Here is a 16,867-nt window from a genome sequence, read left to right on the forward strand (position 1 = left end):
CTGGCCCCCCCAAAACTGGCCCACCTGCCTGCCTCTCAGCCTGCCCACTACCCCTCCCTGGTCAGATGCAATAACTATTTGTTGTTGGATCAGTGAATGGAAGCAAATTAACCATTTCCATTTTGCTTTTGCCAACAAATTCATTTTTAAGGAAGATCAATGTTTGTCAAAAATATTAAATGTCTCAAGATACCTGTGTTTACCTATTAATCTTTATTTGTTTTTAAAGTTGAAGCCTGAATGTAGTTTTCAGTCCAATGAAGTAATCTGACATAGCTCTAAAAAAGTACAAGTTGCCCAATTTTTAAAAAGTTTTTGGGGTTTTTTGTTTTGTTTTGTTTTAGTAATCTCTACATGCAACGTGAGGCTGGAACTCATGACCCGGAGATCGCGTCGCATGCTGAGCCAGCCAGGCACCCAAATTCCCTAGATTTTTACTTCTCTTTACCTTTTCTCATTGAAAATGGTAAAATAAAATAAAATAAAATAAATAAAATAAATCTGCAACTTAATGAATATATAATTCTCTCTAAATTATAATGTGATTTACTTTTTATGGTTTGAAACATTTGCCTCTATTAGGTTTCCTTCTTCCCTTATGTGAAAACCCAGGTGCATTGTGCCAGATTTGTCTCAAAGCAGCAAGAGCACCAGTAGTCATTGGAAGCATCTTGATTTCCCATAGGCCATTTCAGGGAAGATCTCTTTACTAGTTCCTTCTTTCAAAAGTTTTAAGAACACAAGTCTTTAAAAAAAAAAAATACACAGTATAGTGTTTTGTCTGAGATTTAGAGAAGACAAGCAAAGGTTAACAAAAATAGAAAGAAAAAAATTTAACTCATTCCATTTTATTGAAAGCAATTTCCAAGTAGCTTATCTGTTATGAAGATAACTTCATCCAAGCGTTTATTTAATAGTTAATTAGCAGCATCTCTTAAAAGATCTCTGCAGCCTAGAAAACACAAGGCCATAATCCCAGCTAATAATATCAAACTGATGAGCAAAGACATAGCACCTACGTTTTCAGCTGATGATGTGGCAAAGATCATGAAATTCTGCAAAACTCAATCTAAAGTGAGTTATAAATCGCACAAATACCAGCTAATGGATAATGAGATCCTATTCTAATGTTGATAATGTGCAATGTAAGTGTTTCCTGTTTCTTAAATAGGATATCTTTGACCATTTAAACAAGTCTTTAGCACCAAGCATCCACAGGCATGAGTATATTAGAAAAGCCATTTTGTGTATGCCGCTTGGAGGTAATGAGAAAGTGCTTCTCGATGGGACACGCATAAGAGGAGACATCAATGTCTTATTAATAGGTAAGAGCACGCTGAGTTAATAGTGCATTGATAACTTATTTTTATTGTCCCCTCCTCACCACGCTTGTGTGACTCGGTGATGTAATATTAGCAAGAAAACAAAAAGCCAAACTAGCACAATTACGGTGTCATCATTTTCTTGTATAAAAATGTGCTTGCCTTTTATTAGAAACATTTTTTAGCCTTGAGAGTATCATTTGACCTTTTTAACAAATATCCTGTGTCCAATATATCAGTCCCCTTCCCCCAACTCCCCATTTATCTCCTAACCCTTCCCCCTTTTGTCTAGCCCAATGTAGATCTAGTCAGAAATCCAACAAACACCCTAAAAAAGTGGACTATTGTCTAAATCTCCCACTTGCTTATATTGTTCCCCCTCTTTCCACTTTACCCTTTGAGCAAACACTCAAAAGCCAAGTGGGGTGTAAGCAAGGCTTTTGAGTGCTTGCATTTAAGGACCCCAATTGCCAAATTTTGACCCACCTCTTATGACATGTCTCCGGCAGCTGGACACCTGGGGATGCAAACACATATGTGAGAAAAAAAAAAAAAAAAACATGTGAGGGCGCCTGGCTGGCTCAGTACAGCATGCAACTCTTGACCTCCGGGTGGTGAATTTGAGCCCCCTGTTGGGTATAGAGATTACTTAAATAAATAAAACTTCATATATAAAAAAATGCATGTGATTCAGAGTCTACGTTTCTGTCTAGGTGTGGAGATGAGACAAATATAGTGATTGAATATGCAATTGTTAAATGCTTACTCCTTGCCAGGGATTGCCAGCCACAGATGAAAAGTGGACGACACAAGACGTCGTCTCTGGTCACAACTCTGGTCCTCAAGAGGCTTACAGGGAAAAATAAGAGGACAGACATGTAAAGAAATCAGTGCATCAATGTGCTCTAGGCTCTCTGACGGACATCTGCGTAGAATGTTGAGAAGGTATCTGCAGAAAGTACCAGAAAGGAGATTCAGAAAAGAAAGATATCACACAGGAGCAAATGCTGGTGAAGCTTTTGAGAGCATGACTTTAGCTTTCAACACTTTCCTTGATAGTCATTTCAAGGACTCATTTCAAAGTATTCCTGAAGAATACTTGCTTCCGAGGATTCCTTACTAGCTCCCACACTTGGTGCTGTGACATATTCAGATTTCCACTTAATTGTCACCCTCAAGAGATTTAACCAGCTATCCTAAATAGTGTAACCACCCAGTGGGTCACTCTCTTTTCCATAAATTTTGCCTAACATTTGTCAAAAATTTTTTTCTCGTTGTATGCATTGCCTGTAAGCTCAGAGAAAGCCTGAACTTTGTGTTATTGCTTGTTGTATCCCCAGTGGAGAATAGTGTGCTCAAAAATGTTTTTGAATGGATGAGTGGTAAATTCACAGAATTATCTCAAGTCAGCCTTGAGGCCAGGCCCCTTTTGCTTTCTCGAAACTTCGCATTCTACCCACTTTTCCTGCACCCATATTAGCCCTTAATCAATAGCCAGTATTGTTCCATAAGGCAATAAATTTTACAGAATGCTCATTACGTCCTCACCAATCCCCTCTCAGCAGGCTCTGTTGCCTCAGACAAGGGTCATAGGCAGAACCAAAGCCCATGACATCTATGAAACTCGAGCTAAGTCTGCACAAATTCTACAAATATGATTTTTAAACAATAAATAATACAACGTAAGAAAATAAAGCACATTCTGGGTTCTAGATGAGTGTTGTCTTTTTGCTGTAAGTTTATGGATTTTTGCTCAAATGTTATGAAAAATTAAAATCTAGGATGTGTTTTTCTCATTTCCTAACATTTTAAGACAGGAGGACTGTCAATCTGAGAAGATGCAAAACGACACAATTATATGTGATTGGCAAGGGAAAAATGTACCCTAAATATTATTGAGGCCTAAAAAGCTAATAACAATGATCCAAATGAGGTTATTGTCTCTACTTTAAAGCTTCTTTCTAAAAAATAATTCTTTGAAATGTGTTGTTGCCTTTTACCATGTCTTTGATTGTGCTAATCTATTCGATTCAATTCCACAAATATTTACTGGGTAGTCCCACGAACTTGCAGTGGGATGAGGGGAGGGATACGAGGGGAAGGCTAGGAATGTAAAGCTGAATGGGAGCCTCAAGGATCTAAAACCCAGCATCCTGCCATGTGTTCCACAACATTTTTAGGCAAACATCCCACATTTTAAAAGATCGTGCCTCTCTTCACTCGTGCTTTCAGTATCAAAATCGAAACAAGGTCAGAGAAAGCAGCCCCACTGTCACAGAAGGACGCTCTACTGGTGCAGGCTCGCCCAGCCCCCCAGAACTGTCATGCTTCTAGCTTTCCTGGTTGCCTTCTCTATGGGAAAATCAACAGAGCATCTGTTGCACTGAGCTTAGAAACAAAAACGTCCTCTGCTGTGCTAGGAGATAACATCCGCAGAAGGCTGAAAATTAAAATAAAATAAACAGAGGACTGCAGATTGTTCAAATTAGCCTACATTAAAGCCAGAGGAGCAGCCTGTCATCTCGCTGTTAAATTAGACTGTGGCTGCTGCTGATTTGGAGGGACAGATGACTGAATGACAAGTGTGAATGAGCCCTGGAAAAGGTGCAAAGTGAGCCACAGGGAAGCAAGAAATGCAGAGCAGATGGACAATCGGATTTGAACAGATGGAGAAAAATCGAATTTTTAGGTTGAGTTTCTCAAAAGATAGTAATAACCCGTATTTCTACAGATGTACACCTTTTCTTTCAGATTTCTAAGACCTCTTTTAATTTGCTGTCAAAAAAAAGACAGACAGGAGATGCTGGTAAAATGATACAGACAAGAGCTCCATGGGTAAGAATACTGGATGCTGTCCATAAATCGCAGCAAGCACTGCGTCACGTCGCATGCTGCGTTACATAGGCAGTTTGTAAGGCTCTAAATTCAGACACAGGCGGATGAAATTAGTCAATCAGTTAACATAGCCTATTTCTAGTACACTGAGGTCCGAAAGTACTATATGTTTACTGCCAGCTGGAAATGAGCTATCTAGGTGACGAAGCTTGCCATTTTAAGAACCAACGCTTTTCTATTTGAAACTGTTTGTTGAATGAATGGGTGGATGGGTGAAATGGATTGCGCAGGTGCATCCAGTAGTAGACATTGAAAACAGGTTCTTGGTGAACATAAAAACATAAGTTACGGTGTCGTACCATCACACATGGACACCCCCAGGAGCTGGAATGTGAGTTGAGACCACAGCTTCACTGAGACAGTCCTCATGGGTAGAATCAGATATAATAGAGCAAGTCGAGATGGCAGGTGGGATGGGCCAACCAAGGGACTGTCACTCACGGCCACCGAGGCACCTCTGAGAGAGCACCAGAAGGGAGAAGCAATCAGCCTCCACGATTGGTTAAAAAAGAAGCAATACCAGGTTTCTTGGAAGCGAGGTGGTATTTTGAGTTCTGCACATCGTAAGTCCAATATTTTTTTCTTTGGGACACTCTCATGGATTCATTGCAAAACCTTAGGAAAACTGAAATGCAGAGGACAAACCCAGAGAATGATCCCTAATAAGATCTCTGCGCAGCGCTGGTTGTGCTGCCCAGCAGGCTAGTGTGGGTTCAGAGAACATGGGGAAGTTACAGTATAGAGCGGCAGCAAGCCTCCAGGGAAGGACACCCTCCCAGCAGCCATGTCCCCCACCCCCCCGCACAGGACAGGCCAGGACACGGCCACCCCACCCCACCCTGCCAGGGCCTGTGGGTGCTGGCAGCTCTAGTGGGGATTTAGGCTTTCACTCAATGAAGAATGTGCACAGTGGTCGGATTCTGGGCTAAACCCTGGGAGCACAATGACAAACAGGGCACATTTTTGGGTGTCTACCTTGATAGGGCTTATATTCCAGAAAGCACCTGTCAAGTGTATCACTTTCCTAGAACTGATCTAATAAAGTTCTTCAAACTGAACTGTTAAAATAGCAGCAATATATCATCTCACAGGTCTAGAGGCTAGACTTCCAGGAGTGAGGTTCCAGCAGGGTTGTTTCCTTCTGAGGGTCATGAGAAAGAATCTGTTCCAGGCCTCTCCCGAAGGTGGTTCCTTGGCGTGTACAAGCAGCACCCTGATCTGTGCTTTTGTCTTCACGTGATATTCTCCCCATGTGCACTTCTGTGTCCAAATGTCCTCTTTTACAAAGACACCAGTCATATTGGATTAGGGGCCCACCTTATGCCAGGATGACCTCAGCTGAAAGAATCACATCTACAAGCACTCTGTTTCCAAATATGGTCACGTCCTGGGGGACCGGATGTTAGGACATCAACAAATGAATGTTGGGGGACATAATCCAACCCATAAGAGCAGAAAAAAGTGCTGCTGGGAGCTGGAGCAGGAAAGGGCACATGAAGGATGCCATATATAGCTGAGCTTGTGTGAGGAAACCTCTGGAAATTCTCAAAAGCTACCAAAGAGGCCTTAGAAGTGGTGGGAGGACTTACAGAAGCAAATGGATCCAAAAGACTGAAAACACAATTTATTACCTTTTTCCTTTTACCTTTTTCCAGTTTTATTGAGATATGATCGACCTATCACACTGTGTAAATTTAAGGTATACGACCTTAAAGAAGGTCAACCTAAAGAAGAAGATTCTTCTTCCAGGTTGTATCACCCCAAGTTAGCATACCCCAGGCTCGCAGACTCAACATAGCAGGGTGGGAGACAGCTGGGCACAGAGGGGGACTCCGTTCAGCCTGGGCTCTAATCCCACAGAACTGACAAAGCCCCTGCCTGCTCCCCCACCCCCTCCTCAGGCTCCTGCAAGCACATCCTCCAGCCTCATAACCCTTTTTTTTTTTTTTCCATGATTGCTCAACGCAGCTTTATTCAAACTAGCGGGAAATCGAAACCAGCCCTAAGGCCCACTGAACAAACCAGCACATCCACACGATGGGGCGTGTTCGGCAGGGAAGCGGGAATCAGGCCGAGTGTTAGCCCCGTGCTGACTGGGATGGGGCGTGGGGGCACACCTCGGACCCCACGCCCATGGGACGTTCTCCAGTCCCGGGGAGAAGGGTGAGGCGCGCTGGAAGGTGGCTTGGGGACATGCTGCAGTCAGAGCTCACCCACCACTTGCGTGCCCCACCCCGGCGTCCAGGGGCCCGGGGAGGGTGGGGTGGCAGCGTCCCATGGCCCTTGGGCACCTCCAGAAGGACCAGCAGAAGCTTGCTTGCAATGTGCCTTTTATTAAAGATAATTGCACTTAAGATCAAGTGTTTCCCTGTGTCCCGTGAACCCCCCGAGTCCCCAGGCTGGCTCTCTGCGGACTGCTTTGGGTCATCGATGTGCCTACATGTGGGTCTCCATCACCCCTGGGGGAGCCAGAGGTAGCCTGAGCGACTGGTGCTTCTGGGCAGAAACACCTTTGTCCACTTTCCCCAGTGTGCCTGCAGTATTACTTTGTGTGTGTGCCAAAACTTAAGTTGGGAAGCATTATTTAAGCTAGCTGAACTTTTAGTGATCTGTTAGACCAGCTAGCCACACTCTTCATTTTTTAAGAAATAGTAATTATTTTTAACTTTAAATATGGAAGTTGAAAACTACCTAATCCTTTTGATTTTTTTTTTTTTTAGAAAGAAACTGTTTAATGCATTCATTTCATATGGCATTTTAAATAGACACAGCCCTTTGGAAATGCAAAATGGTACTACACAGAAGGAACCCCCCAAATGACCATATCTTTGCCCCACAAATCCTACTAGATTTCTAACCTAGAGAATAATATAAAAACAAAACAAAGCTAAATGCATGAGGATGTTTATGTCTGCATTATTTGTAATAGCAAAAAAATTGGAAATAGTCTACACGTCAAAGAAGAAAGTGGACTAATAAAATAGTGAAGTGCTATCCTGCCATTAAAATAATTATTTGGAAGATTGTAAAATCATGGACGTGTCTGTGATATGGTAAGTAAAATAAGCACAATATAAAGGAGTATGTGCACTATGATTGTGATTTTGTAAAATCTTCTTGCATGTGGAAGGTAATATGCAAAGCTGAAATCCATTGTGTTAGTGTAGGGGGATGTGGAATGACTTTTAATTTATTTAAATGTTTTTCTTTAATATTTGTGTTTTCAATAAAAATAAGTAAATCACTAAAAAAAAAAAAAAAAAGCAGATGACTTCGAAGGAAGGCATCTCGGAACAGTTTGGTGAAGCATCAGGCAGACAGGCTTAACATCTGAAGGCAACACAGCAAGTCTTCCATCGTAGTAGTTCCCAAAAGCAGCTACTTAAAAATCTGGATCTCTATTTGACAGAAGACTGCTTTACTTTTAATAGTATCCCAATCTTCATTGTCGTACATGGAAATAAATAGGTTTTGCATTACAAAAAAAAAAATTTTTTAGCTTTATTGAGATTTAATTGACATAAAATTGAGTAAATTTGGGCCTTCTCATTCTCAATCACATTGATGGTTTCTTCCTGCAAACTTCCCTTTACCTAAATTTTTAGGGAAAATAAAAATGGTGCATTCAAAAAAAAATTGATTTTGATTTGATGCATGTAAAATACTGCAAAATGTTTACCACAATAAAGTTAGTTAACACCTCCATCACTTCACATAAATATGATTTGTGTGTATGTGATGGGAACATTTAAGATCTACTCTCTTAGCAACCTTGAAGTATTAGAATATGGTATTGTTAACTATAGTCACTATATGGTACATTATATCCCCAAAACTTATTCATCTTGTAACTAGAGGTTTGTATCCTTTGACCAATATCTCCCCTTTTGCCCCCCAAACCCCCAGGCTCTGATAACCACCATTCAACTCTTTGTTTCTATGAGTTTGGCCTTTTTATTTTTATTTGAAAGACATTATTTTTCAGTAATCTCTACACCCAACGTGGGGCTCGAACTCACAACCCTGAGATTAAGATTCACATGCTCTACCGACTGAGCCAGCCAATGCCCCAAGCTTGACATTTTTAGATTCCATATATAAATAAGATCATATAGTGTTTGTCTTTCTCTATTTCACTTAGCTTTACGCCCACAAGGTCTATCCATGATGTTGAAAATGGCAGGATTGCTTTCCTTCTCGTTACTGAATAATCCATTGTTTATCTCTGCCATGTCTTCCATATTTTGGTTGTTTTCAGGTGTTGGCTATTATGAATAATGCTGCCATAAACATGGGAGTGCTGATATATTTTTGAGAGCCTGATTTCATCGCCTTCGGATATACATCCAGAAGTGGGATTGTTAGATCACATGGTAGTTCTTATTTTAATCTTTGAGGAACCTCCATACTGTTTTTTATAGCGACTGCACCGACTTTTGTTCCCACCAACACCGCACATTCCTTTTTCTCCACATCCTCACCAAACCTTATCCCTTGTCTTCCTGATAATAGCTACTCTAACAGGTGTGAGGCGGTATTTCATTTGGCTTTGATTAGCATTTCCCCGATGATGGGTGACGTTGAACATCATTTTTGTGTACCTGTTGGTCATTTGCATATCTTCTTTAGAAAAATGTCTATTCAGGTCCTCTGCCCATTATTTAATCTAATTTTTTTTGCTATTGGGTTGAGTGAGTTCCCTATATATTTTGGATATTAGCCCCTTACCTGACAGTTTGCAAATATTTTCTCCCATTTCCTAGATTACCTTTGTTTTTCACCAAGGGTTTCTTTTACTGTGCAAAAGCTTTTTAGTTTGATATGATGCCACTCATTTATTTTTGCGTTTGTTGACTGTGTTTTTGGTTTCAGATCCAAAAACTTGTTGCAACCACTGTAAAGAACCCTTTTCCCCATGTTTTTTCTACTAGGAGTTTTACAGCTTCAGGTTTTACATTTAAGTCTTTAATCCATTTTGAGTTAACATTTGTGAGTGGTATAAAAACAGGAGTTTCATTTCATGATTTTGCATGTGATTATCCAGTTTTCCCAGCACCATTTATTGATGAGACTGTTCTTTCTCCATTGAGTATTTTTGACTACCACCATGTCGAATATTAGCTGACTGTCTATGTTTCTCTGGGCTCTCTCTCCCATTTGTCTATGTCTGCTGTTTCGATTACTATAGCTTTATCATGTAATTGGAAAGAGGAAGTGTGATACTTCCAATTTTGTTCTTCTTTCCCATGCTTGCTTTGGCAATTTGTAGTCTTTTGTGATTCTATATGAATTTCTATTTCTCTAAAATATGTGACTGGACTTTTGACAGGGATTATGGATCTATGGATGGCTTTGGATACTATGCACATTTGAACAATTTTAATTCTTCTGATCCCTGAACACTAAATATCTTTCCATTTATCTGTGTCTTCTTCCATTTTTTTAATCCAAGTCTTATTGTTTCCAGTATACAAATCTTTTACCAGTCTGGTTAAATTTACTCCCAAGTACTTTATTGTTTTTGATGCTATTACAAATAGGATTACTTTCTTTGTTGGTTTTTTTTTTCCAGATGTTTTGTTGTTAATGTATAGAAACCCACCTGATTTCTGTATGTTAATTTTGTATCCTGCAACTTTCCCAAATTCATTTATTAGTTCTAACAGGTTTTTTTTTTTTGTGGAGTCCTTAGGATTTTCTATAAATAGGATCATACCATCTCCAAACAGAGACAATTTTACTTCTTCCTTTCTGATGTGAATACCTTTTAGTTCTTTCTTTTGCATGATTGCTTAGGCTAGGACTTCCAGTAAGTATTATGTTGAATAGGAGTGGTAAGAGTGGGCACCCTTGTCTTGTTCCTGATCTTATAGGAAAAACTTTCAATATTCATCATTTAGTATGATGTTAGCTGTGGGTTTGTCATATATGGCCTTTATTATGTTGAGGTTACTCATAATTTGACCTCATTTTTACTACACAGCCTACAGCATGGGACATGTTTCATACACTATTCTGTTTTCTTCTAGTTTTTCATATTTTTTTTTAATATTTAGGCCTCTGAATGGTTTCAAGTTCATTGAAGTGTATAGAATATGTATAAGTCTAAATTAATTTTTCCCTGTCTTGATATCCAGTTACCACAATATAGAATAAGAATAAATCTAAATTAATTTTTTGCTATCTTGATATCTAGTTATGACAATAATCTTTATTTAGCAATGATTTGGGAAGAATTTGCAGTGAGTTTATATTGTATTATAGTCAGAGAATCAGAAATTCTCAATCCATCTTTATCAGCCATACCCATCCAAACCTTCCCTCCTACCACAGGCTCCCAAGGAACTTGGGACAAAAACTTAAGAACTTGGGGGCAGCCCAGGTGGCTCAGCGGTTTAGCACCGCCTTCAGCCCAGGGTGTGATCCTGGAGACCCCGGATCGAGTCCCATGTCGAGCTCCCTGCATGGAGCCTGCTTCTCCCTCTGCCTGTGTCTCTGCCTCTCTCACTCTCCTCTCTGTGTTTCTCATGAATAAATAAATAAAATCTTAAAAAAAAAAAAAAAGAACTTAGGAACTTGGGAACCTGCTCCAAGAAATTTGCAGGTAAGGAAGTACTGCTTTGATAGAACTGAGTTAGTGTCCAAAACTCTCAGTGTCTCAATGTGATGAAACTGAGCTAGAGCATGCAGCTTGGATCTCCCAAATAAAGCCATCCCCAAAACCTGAGATAATGCCACTTTCTGGCCAGATACCAGAGATGGCAACACAATGATGTAAAAGAGAAGAGAGAGACCTGGCAGGTCCTGAACCCACTTAGCCAAGTGAATGGCAGGAGCTCAGGTCTGGAGACAGGGAGGCAGAGAGGAAAACTGAAGCAGAATTACCAACCTCCCGCGCCACCCCCCCACCCTGCCTCTCCCCCCAGTTGTCATATTGCTTCTGTTTCACCATACATTAATTTTATAATATAAGAACAATAGAATAGAATCCCCAGGGCAATTTATCTTCTTTTAACCCAGTATTATAATGTTTTGGTTTTTATTACTTTCTAAAATGTTTCAAATATGACAGAACAATTTTATGTAAATATATACATATTTATAAATTCATATTGAGTTCTTTAGTCCTCTAGGTGACTATCAAATTGTCAAATTCTATTTTCTATTCTAACTTCCATTGATAATGCATCAATGATGCATAAACCTATGTATTACATTCAGTTAGGAATTGTCTTCTTATTTAAAATTCTCAAGTGGGAATATTATATATCTGTCCATTTATTCTTGTCCTTTTATTTTTCATGTTATAGTCTTAGGATTTTATACATCTTGTGTGTCTTGAGTTAATTTCAGTAATTCAATATTTGCACAAATAAAAAAAGGAATCAGTGATATTATGATTCATAAGAAATCGTCTGAATGACCAAAATATATTTCTTATTATATTTGGTCTTTGTCTACGGTTCATGACTCAGAGCACCCAAAACCCCTGGAATTTCCTGAGTTAATAAGAGGAACAGGAGTGATTTTTGTCATAATATTTGGTCTTTGTCCTCAGTTCTTGGAATTGCTTTAGAGCCATCATGGTGAAATAGATGTCTTAGTTATAAGAAGTCCCTTTACACCACAACTGGGTTTATGTTACTGAGGTGACTTTTGGAAAGCACCTAAGGATGTTATTGCTGGGTAGTTTAAACCAAGTTGAATTCTAGGACACCAGTTCATGTCTTAAGAATTGCTTATTTGTGTGTGCAGTCCCCCGTCCCTGTACACACACACACACACACACACACACACACACGTTGGAATTGGGTACAAAACCCAACTTGTCATTTCATTATCATTATATATTTTAGCATTATGGCATTCACATGTACAAATAATCTTACATACTTATTTTATGATACAAACTCATTACCTCCAAGATTTTTTATAGACTCCTTTGAATTTTCCAACAATAGACTCATAAAACCTACAAAACTAAAATGCTTATTTCTTTATTTCCTTTATAGTTTGCTTTTCCTTCTCAACCATCATCAGAAGTCCCAGGTGCCTGGGTGGCTCAGCTGGTTGTCTGCCTTCAGCTCAGGTCATGATCACAGGGTTGAGCCCCACATAGGATCCCTGCTTGGTGAGGAGTCTGCTTCTCTCTTTCCCTCTGCCCCTCCCCATAGCTTATGCTCACGCTCTCTCTCGCTCTCTCTCTCGTTCTCATAAATAAATAAATAAATAAATAAATAAATAAATAAAATCTTTAAAAAAATCTCTCATCAGAATTTTTGAATGGTAACTGAGGCTTGTTTTCTTTCTTTTAAAAAAGTTTTTTTTTTAAGATTTTATTTTTAAGTAATCTCTACACTCAACACGGGGCTTGAACTCACAACCCAGATGTCAAGAATCACATGCTCCACTGACTGAGCCAGTCAGGAACTTCTCTCTCTCTTTTTTTTTTAAAGGCACATTTTATGGGTTTGTTTTTTTAAGTTTTTTTTAGTAGCCTCTACACCCAGTGTGGGGCTTAAACTGGCAACCCCAAGATCATGTGCTCTTCTGACTGAACCAGCCAGGAGTCCCTTGTTTTCTTTTTAATAAGACAATCTCTGGGGTGCCTGGCTGGCTCAGTCATTAGAACATGTAACTCTTGATCTTGGAGTTGAGAGCTCAAGCCCCACACTGGGTGTAGCGTTTACCTAAAAAAAATAAAAAAATAAATTAAGTCTATCTCTACTCTTAAATTTAAGATTTTTATCATTTCTACCCTTTTTAAGATCAAATGGAAAGAACAATATGAGATTAACTATCAGAAATGCAAATGCTAATCAGAGAATTTAATTCCTTTCAATAAATTAGAAAAAGATCTCTAAAGAATAATTATTTGGAACTTACCTCTAGAATCACCAAATTTGGAGGGGCCATTAACTACTTTCTCTACCTGAAGTCTTCATGAATAATGCAGCCTATGAATGAATGCAGTGGGGGGAGGGAATGGTCATAGTGAGGATTCTCATGGCCAGAGTTAATTGTGCAGCAGAATAGTATGTGGCTGGAAAGAAGAAGTCACCCTCCCAATGCATGTTTCTGATTCCTGCCATTTCTGGGGCCAGCTTGAGCTCCAGCCTTCCCAAGGCCAGAATGTCAAGCCAATCAAGTCCCCATCTGTTTAGGCAAATTTGTAACTTTTTCACATATAACCTAAGGAGTCCTAAATAATACAACCAAACGTCAAGTTTCAACTTAGCTCTTTCTGGAGTTTCTCTTTCTCACGTCTCACTGGGATGTTCATGACTAACCAGCATGGATCGTATTATCTTTAACGATAACTACACTTTCTCACTTCTCATAGGCTCTGCCAAGATAGCACTGGCTAAATGGATGGGCTCTTGGGTCAGAACATGACGGTCAGGGTGCCTGGGAGGCTCAGTCGGTTAAGCATCTGCCTTCAGCTCAAGTCATGATCCTAGGGTCCTGGGATGGGATCCTGAGTTGTGCTTTTCCTGCTCAGTGGGGAGTCTCCTTTTTCCACCCCTCCCCACTGCTCATGCTCTCTCTCTCTCAAATAAATAAAATCTTTTAAAGAAAAGAAAGAACTGGATGGTCAAATCTCCGCTTGAGCAAACATTTTACTACTGGGAGATCCAAGTCCTGTGGTGACACCTCGAGAAAGTGGCCTGTGTAATCGGGTTCTCTTCAATAAGGAGGCCTTTCTGTAGGCCACTTGAAGGTTGGCATATCACATGGCTGTGAGTCAGTGGGCTCTCGTAGCTTTATCTTCAGAAAATACTCCCATTCGGTTGATGAAGTTTTGGAATATAGGTGAGGTCTGGAGCCAACAACCAAGAAGGAATTCTTTGGACGTCTTTGGTGCAAAATGATGGTTTTACTAAAGCCCAGGGACAGGACCAGTGGGCAGGAAGAACTGCTGCCCCAGGCTTGTGAGAGGAGGCTGATTGCTGATTATGTATCTGGGACTTGAAGAAGGTAAGGAAAAGGGAGCTTTCAAAAGAATTTTCATACTAAAGAGGACCTACAAGATACTGGAAGCCTTGCCATTGTCAAGTGAAAGATTTTCTCTCTAGCAAGGCGTTAACATTAAGACAATTGGAAACTTCCTGAAGAATGTCATACACACATCCCACGCTGGTGGGGGGTGGGGATGGTGGTTGTTTGTGGGATCTCAGCTGTGCTCTGTCCTCAGCTAGCCCTGTTCCCCCATCACTGTCACTCAGAGCCATAATTCTTTTGCTTTCCTTTACCCTGTTCCTTCTCTTCTTGTCATTATAAATGGTCCAAGAAGCTATAATCCGCAGAAAGACAGACACAGAGGCAATGGCAGCCAAAGAAGACAGAAATTGGAGAGAAGATTAAGAGTAGAAAATAGATAAGTTTCCTGGAACTGTCGGAGCTTCCAAGGAGAGAAACGTATTCGGCCCTTTGCTTATATTAACTTCATTTTTTATAGTATCCAAATGCTGGTTCTGAAGCTTTCAGAGAGATTGAAAATTCATTAATGAACTACAGCCAGACTGCAGAAGCCAAGAACTCCCTCATGAGGAGGGCGTGTCTATGATAAGGTTGACAGATAAGAAGTGTTCGGTGGACATTGCTGACAGTCCAGCTAATTAATGTGCTATCAGTGCCATTCTGCCATTCCCCTTGTTTGTTCCACGAGATAGCTTTCCAAGGCTCATTCTAAAAAGGACGTGTTTCATAATCCTAGCCGCTTTGGGGTGTACCAGGTCATTGTCATTAAGGTTTATGGTGACTGAGTCATTGCCCAGAGAGGGGACATTGCTCAGGAACGGTAAGTTCTTGAGGACTTGGGGATGACTTTCGTTGTGTTTTTTATGCAATTGGGGATGATGACAAAAAATCAAATCTTTCAATTGTGATCATTTGCAAATAAACCCCAAAAGATCACATAATATTTGAAAATACTTAAAAAGAAAAATTTCAAAACCCCACATAGCTAACTCAACACTAAACTGTACACACCTGAGGTAGTTACATGAAAGATGCACAAGATTCCTTTTTTAAAGCTTCTCCTTGCAGTTTAGACATCCTAACGTAGTTACTAGAACAAACGTAAAGAATCTCATCACTTAAAAACTAAAAAGGAGGGATGCCTGGCTGGCTCAGTCAGTAGAATGCAAGACTCTTGATCTCAGGGTTGTGAGTTCAAGCATCAGGCTGGGTGTAGAGTTTACTTTAAAAAAAAAAAATTAGAAAGGAAATATTGTACTTCTCTGTCTTTCTCCTGCTCCTGCCCATGGATGCTTCTCCTAATCCTCTGGGAGACGTGTTTGTGCTGTGTACATGGTGTGGCTGAAGGGAGGAGATCTCAAGATATTATTTTAGAAACTGCTATGGTCATCAGCTCTGGGACAAAGGGCTTACTAACCTTCAGAACCTGGAACCCAGGCCTTAAGTCTTAAAGAGGTCAAGAGCAATTAGAAGCAGAGATGACAAAGGCATTAGGTCTGAGGCCTCGAACTTGGATTGGCAAGTCGAATACATTCATTGATAAAGCAAATTCCTCCCTCTGAGGAACCTCTCTGTGGTCTTGGTCAAATTTCGAGTCAGATTTTTAACCTCAGGTTTCCAAACTAATGATTTTGCTCCCAAGTTTGGCTATATAGTGGGGGGGGAGGGTGTCCCCACTGCCACCCAGCAATTATCTGATACTAGTGGGTGTCCTACAATTCAACTCAATTCTGACACTGTCTACCTGGCTAGAGATCAGATGTTCCAATGACCCCCTCCTGAAGTTTAATTTGCTAGAGCGGCTTACAGAACTCCAACATTTCACTTGCTAGATTACCTCCTCCTGACATGGGGCTTGAACTGACAACCCTGAGATTAAGAGTCGAATGTTCTAGGGACTGAGCCAACCAGGCATCTTGAGAATTTTGTAGTTTACAAATTTTTCCCACAATAAAAAGAATTGGGAGAAAAAAGTAATGACGGATAAAACTGCTGGTGTCTTAGCACAAATAAAGACAGAGGTACCAAACTGTCATTGGAAGTCATTGTAATTTTCACTGTTGTACACTTGTGATAAATAAATACATAATTTTAAAGCCAGTTTTACTTAAGAATGTCCCTAATGAAGCAGTAAACGTTATTTTTTTTTTAGAGATTTTATTTACTTGAGAGACAGGGAAAGAGCACAGAGGAAGAGGGAGAAGCAGACTCCCCGCTCAGTAGAGAGCCTGATGTGGGGCTCAGTCCCAGGACCCTGGGATCGTGACCTGAGCCAAAGGCAGACATTTAACCAACTGAACCACCCAGGTGCCCACCGCGGTAAACATTGTTAACTTTATGAAATCTTAACCATTGAGTATACATCTTTTTTGTATGTCAATATAAATTTTAAAAATATAAGTTATATATTATATATACTTATACATAATTGATATATAATAATATGTAATAGAATTTATGTATTAAATTTCTCTATAGTTGTATATACATATTTATATGTAAATATTTATTACCTATAACATATGCATGTTATACTTAATATATAATTATAACCATATATTTTTATATACTTCTATATAGATTATTATATATGAAAATCTTAATACCCAGAGGAAGCACTATAAAAGCTATCCAAAGAGATACACTCACAAAGACTATAGATAAATGGA

Source organism: Canis lupus, chromosome 7, assembly GCF_011100685.1.
Source record: "Canis lupus familiaris isolate Mischka breed German Shepherd chromosome 7, alternate assembly UU_Cfam_GSD_1.0, whole genome shotgun sequence".
NCBI classification, from domain to species: domain Eukaryota; kingdom Metazoa; phylum Chordata; class Mammalia; order Carnivora; family Canidae; genus Canis; species Canis lupus.